Source organism: Gigantopelta aegis, chromosome 3 (genome assembly GCF_016097555.1).
Source record: "Gigantopelta aegis isolate Gae_Host chromosome 3, Gae_host_genome, whole genome shotgun sequence".
Lineage (NCBI taxonomy): Eukaryota > Metazoa > Mollusca > Gastropoda > Neomphalida > Peltospiridae > Gigantopelta > Gigantopelta aegis.
Window position 1 is genome coordinate 26,600,731 of NC_054701.1, and position 6,525 is coordinate 26,607,255.

Consider the following 6,525-nt stretch of genomic DNA (forward strand, 5'->3'; position numbering starts at 1 on the left):
TGGAACATACTATTTTAAACACAGATTCTTTTTGTGTCCTTTAAATTTCACTCACCTCCAAATGATGCAAGTCCATAATAAATTGACAATGATAGTGAATTTATAAAAAATATAATATAACTTTTAGAACAAAATGGACTTGTATACTTCTGTTTTGTGTTATATATCTGGAGGTACCCACAATCTAAAGAAAAAGTTTTTTTGTAGCCATTTGGTTTTCTATTTTATTTTCATCACTGGTATATGCACATGTCAAACATTTATGGCAGCACTGTTGTTGGTAACATACATTTACATATTTAGTTCCTCACTTAACCTTGAAGCAAGTTGATTTGTGCATAACAGTTGTAATATTGGTTTCAATAAATAGGAACAGTCTTTGAAAGTTACAGCTATGTACGTAATGTCTACATTTTATTCATAAATTACTACAAATACTTGAAACAGTTGACAACTGGTGTGATTTCAGATTTTTGTTTTAATTTCAGACTTTTTAAAGGGACATATCTTAGTTTCAGCCCATGAAAATGCACACTAAGTTTGGTTAATCTACAAACCTGTAACACATTTGGATAAAGTTACTATTGAGTGAAAAATGAGTCTGTGACTTTGAAATCGTGAAATAACCTCTAAAAATAGACTGAAACTCGACTCCATAACTGTTACTTGTCAGACGCACGTGCGTTTTTAAAAATATGAGAAATGCATTTTGTGATATTAAAAACACCGGGATGACCAAAAACACTTTGAATGTACGGAAATGAATAATCTAAACAATAAAATCTAAATAAAGTATGATTTCAGTTATCAAAAACGGATCTAATAGTAAAAAATATGCATTAAGCTAGGATTCCATAGACACGACAAACCTATCCGTCAGACTTACACGTTATGCGTAAAAAAAATCGAAACCGTTCAAATAAATATGTATGATTCCATAGGTCCGGTGACTTACGCGTTTTCTTATGCGTTAGCTTATCCGACAAGTCTGATCACACCTTGTAGCGATTCCAGTCGGATAAGCTTACAAATTGTGCGCTTACGTCAACAAATGGCACGAAATAACTAAAAAAACGTTTATATTTTCGTATGTATGGAATCTTACAAGACGCATACGTGTAAGCTTGTCGTGTAAGCTTGACGAGTAAGCTCGCCGCGATCGTGACTATGGAATCCTAGCTTTAATGTTTAAAAACTCGGGTATGTCTTTTTAAAATAAAATAGTTTAATTAAAGAGACTAAATTTAATCTGAAATGTTGAAAAATAATCCTTATTAACCCCACTATGATGTTCAAAAGCAGAGCTTTTCCAATACTGATTTGTTCAGCATCCGTCCATCCATCTGTCTTGTCTGTCCGTCAACTTTTCCTTTTAATTCTATGTTCCCCATCTGTTTTGATTGAATTGTTCTGAAACTTGGTATAATGATCCTCAGGAGCACCCTTCACAAAATTTTAACATTGAAAATTTAAAAGTCTATCTTCTGGAGTTTTGATTTAATAGTTCTGAAATTTGGTATAGTGATTCTCTGTGGCAGTCTTCACAAACTAATATGTATTTAAATTTTTTTAATGATAAAAATTTTAATAAAAATTTATCTTTGAAAATTGTCTGTTTTAAATTTAAAATCTTTAAATATAAATTTACCAATGCTGTGACATTCATCAGTAGAGCTTTTCTAATATTGATTTGTCTGTTGTCTGTTCAGTGTCTGTCCATCAACATTTGCTGTGATGTCTATCTTCTTATAGACTTTCTATGGGATTATTCTGAAACTTGGTACAATGATCCACAAACTAATAGAGATATTTGAGAAAATATAATTTTTTGACATAAATAATAAAATAGTGCTATACTTGGTTAAAATGTTGGCTTTTTGTGAATATATAGCATTCTGCTAATGCTGCTAATGAAAAAATGTGACGGGTTTCCTGTGATGTCTGTGTGCCAGAATGACCAAATATTGATATACAATAGCTCATGATTATTTAATCATGTGCTCCAGTGGAGTTGTTAAACAAAGCAAAATTAAAATTTTTAATCTAGCAAAAAAAGATGGATGACTATAGACAAACATTTTGCAATGCAATGTTGCTTGTACATGTATAAATCGTATTCTGTTTCTTACACATTTTCTTGCATCCTGTTAATAAGTTATACTGCCAAGAACTTACACCATTTTATTCTGCACCTTATTATACAGTGTATATACATGTTATTATACAGTGTATATACATGTTATTATACAGTGTATATACATGTTATTATACAGTGTATATACATGTTTTACCACATTTTATTTATCGTGGTTTATAGTATTTATACTAAGGATGGAGACAGTCTTCATTACTGTTCAACACTTGTGGTGTACATTGCATTCACAGCTTATATACATTTATCATTTAAACACATGCTATTTTCTACATTTGTCATTTAAACACATGCTGTTTTCTACATTTGTTATTTAAACACGTGCGGTATTCTACATTTGTCATTTAAACACATGCTGTTTTCTACATTTGTCATTTAAACACATTCTGTTGTCAAAAAGACAAATTACTGTTGATAAATAAATCACAACTATTCAATATATATATTGAATATTTTTTTAATTTGAGCCAAACTGGATTCATTTTACCACATACATGTAGTTACTCTTCACAACATGAATGGCTAACGCCTAGGTTATCTACCTTTGTCAACAATAATAATGCAATATTTGGGCAGTACACCTGTAGGAGAAGCTTGTAGTAAGTCGTCTTTTGTGAGGCTATAAAAAGGAATTTCGAAGGTTTGTTAGATTAAACATGATTAGAGCCATAAATGTTAGCTACCATTACTTTCATTACTTTAACAATTATGTAGTAAAAGAAAACAACAAAAATTTATATATATATTTACATCCATATATACATGTAAATGTATAAATAAAATTGTAGCTTATACTTCCTGCACCTGTTAGCTATGAAACCTTTGATGTAATGTGCTGGATTTAACATAACATTCATGTTTACATTTTGTCTCATTCCAGTGTAGCTTGTGATAACTACGTACACGGTAGTTCTACATCACTACACTAGTCTTGGCTATAGTGGTTGTTGTATCTTACAAATAGTAGATTGTGTGTCGTATGAATATTATCTCAGATTAACATATGCTAATGTATAATACATTGGAATATGCAGTATAACTACAACCCATATATAAAATATTTTCTCTGGTAACACATTTTGTTTTTCATATATTGCATGTATAATACACATATTGGTTAGGATTCAATTCTATTGCTTTGCAATTGCAAAGGGTGGGGAAGTTGTAATTATATCATCACAACATTTCAGACAGCATGATACAAAGTTATTATCCTATTGAACGTTTCTTCACGTTGGCAGCTGAATAAATTGTTTTGCACTGTCATAACCTGCATTTTGCTTTCTTGTTGATCTTACAAGTGTCTGTTTGCCAGTTCTGTTTTATTGTTTTGTTGTATATTTGTACATAAAAGACAATAAATATCTAGCATTTGTTGTGAAGATTTTAACATGTTTTGTCTGCTTCTTCGTCTTTCTCTTTTTAAATGGACTGTTATATGGACTTGTTTAGTTATATTTTGTGTTGAATTGTGCACACCTTTAAATGTATGGTGATGTTTTTTGTGTTTTTTATTATTATTTTTTTATGTTTTTTTTTTTTTTTTTACATACATAACAATTAAATTATATGGGGAATGGGTACACGAGTCAACATTTTGTTAGTTGTTTCCCTTTAAACGTGCGGCACCCCCAACCCCCCCCAAAAACACAACAACAACCCAACAAAACAAAAGAAAAACAAAGCAAAAAACAACAACAAAAAAACACAAAACAAAACAAAACAAACAAAAAAACAAAAAAACACCCCCAAAAACAACCAACAACAGTAAAAAAAACAACCCCAAAAACACACAAAACCCCCCAGCACAACAACAGAAACAAACGACAATGCACTAAACATCTTCTTTGGGGCGAGGCTGAAAAACCATAGGTTGACATTCAGTTGCCGATGATTGATCAATGTGCTCCATTTATCTTCTTTTTTTTTGGGGGGGGGGGGGGGGGGCATGATATATCGGACAAACTAATAACGTATTGGAGACACCATATTTTGTTTTATTGGTGTGTCGGACCACCCAAAACTATCTGATTTTGTGCATCTGGGAAAAGAGATTGCACAGATCCAGTTGTTTATATAAACAGCACTTCATGGTAATTAATGACAGGTACCATGATTACGTAATGGAGAATGTACGAGGGTGTGTAGATTTGTGAACAATAATTCACGAGCCCCGTAGGGGCGAGTTAAAAATTCCTTCATGAATCTACACATCCAAGTGCATTCTCCAACTTAATCCATTATTCATTGCTAAATTAACTTCTATTTTATTCTTTTTAATGACAGTATTGCTTAAAATGGCAAAGAATATTTATGGACAGAACTCTCTGGCGAAGTCAGAAATTGTGCCCACGACAGGCGTGCTTGAACAGTTATCTGATGGAAGCATGCAAAAAATTACCCACACCCACATATTTGTTGATGATGCGTATGTTTGGCCTCGTGGGCCGCGTTTACAATGAATACGTTCTGTCAATAATGAGTTCGAATCCCAGACCTGAATGCATACAATTGTCAATTTGCATTGTTTCGCTGGTGTTGCATTTACTGTTTTGAATTACCATAGTTTGACACCCAATAGCCGATGTCTTTTTCTTGCTGGGGTGTCGTTAAACATCCATTCATTCATTCATTCATTCGCTGGTGTTGATTGTTGAAACTGGCCTCGGTGGTGTCGTAGTTAAGCATTCGGACATAAGGCTGGTAGGTACAGGGTTCGCAGATCTAACGTTTCCCACCCAGAGCGAATGTTAACGACTGAATCGGTAGGTGTAAGACCACTGCACCCTCCTCTAACACTAACAGACGGCCCAGATAGCTGAGGTGTGCCCAGGACAGCGTGTTTGAACCTTAATTGGAAATAAGTTGAAATGATTCTTGAAAAGTAATGTACACCTAGAACAATAGTGTGACGTCACATGTAGGGATTAAATTTTGTGTATTGTTTTTCAGCGAGATAAATAATTTCCATGAGATTACCTGACTTGGCATCTATTTTTTTCTGCTGAAACCTGGGCGATCATAAAAGCCCTAGAATTTTTTTAGATTCTATGACCTCAACACACTCCCTTTTGTATCTGCAAGGATCACAAAATATGCAACTGGAACATCCCTTAATTGTGATGTTGATACAAAAGTGTATCTTTTTATTCATTGCCAATAAAGATATTGTATTTGGTTGGGTTCCCAGCCATACTGGCATCAGAGGTAATTAAAAGGTAGATATAAGCGTTAGAAACGAGGTGGCGGACAGCGCAACTGCCCCCTCCCCAGTGCTGGAGCAAAACCTTCAATTCGGGCAAAAATGATGGAGATATTCGGGCAAAATGTGCTAATATGATACCTTTTTACCATGTATTTCCATCAATCTACTCTAAAGAATTGTACGGTAATCCGAGTAAAAATGCGTAGTGATTCGTTTGCAGCCATATATAGCAGTTTGGTAGTAATGCTAATCTGAGTAAATGTACATATTCGGGCATTTTCGTTTAATTCGGGCAAAAGCCAGCCTACCCCCTACAAAAATGGGAGCCCGTACGCTTATGGTAGATATAGCTGCCAAGTCTGCTTTTAAATTGTGTCATGTCGGGTTTGGTATGCCGTACACTGATCTGAAATATGATGTCAACCAATATATCTTCTCAACTTGGCAAGATAACTGGAATGGTGCTGTTACAAACAAGCTTCATTCTGTCACGCCAGTCCTGGGAGAGTGGCGGTGTTATAGGCGGTGTCGGAAGAAAGTTTTGTTTTGTTTAACGAGACCACTAGAGCACATTGATTTATTAAACATAGGATAATTTTGACTTCAGAAAACTACATTTTTCCATTAGTAGCAAGAGATCTTTGTATGCACTTTCCCACAGAGGACAGTACATACCACGGCCTTTTATATACCAGTCGTAGGGCATTGGTTGGGATGGATGAAACAAAATCAGAATTGGTCCACTAAGGTAATGCAGAAAGAATGAAATGGTCTTGTGTCGTGCATTCTGAAGTACACTGACAGTTCTCCGGATTTTGATTAGAGTTTAATGATCTTGGACCGAAGAGGAAAGATAAATTTTACAGACTAAATGTGATAGAATCGTTTCAATTCCATCATGAACTTACCTTAATATTTTTACAAGAATCTGACATTGAAATTTATTCGAAATGTTATTAATATACTTACGTTATTAATATTGATCATCAATTCAATATATATATATATATATATATATATATACTCTTCAAAAAAAGAAACGCAAAAAGGGTACAAATGGGTTATAACTCCGATTTTATGTTTCCTACCGGTTCATGCTTTGTGAATATAAGGTCATTGCATGTCCCAAACACATTCCCACGGTTACATTCGATAAAACGCAGCTACT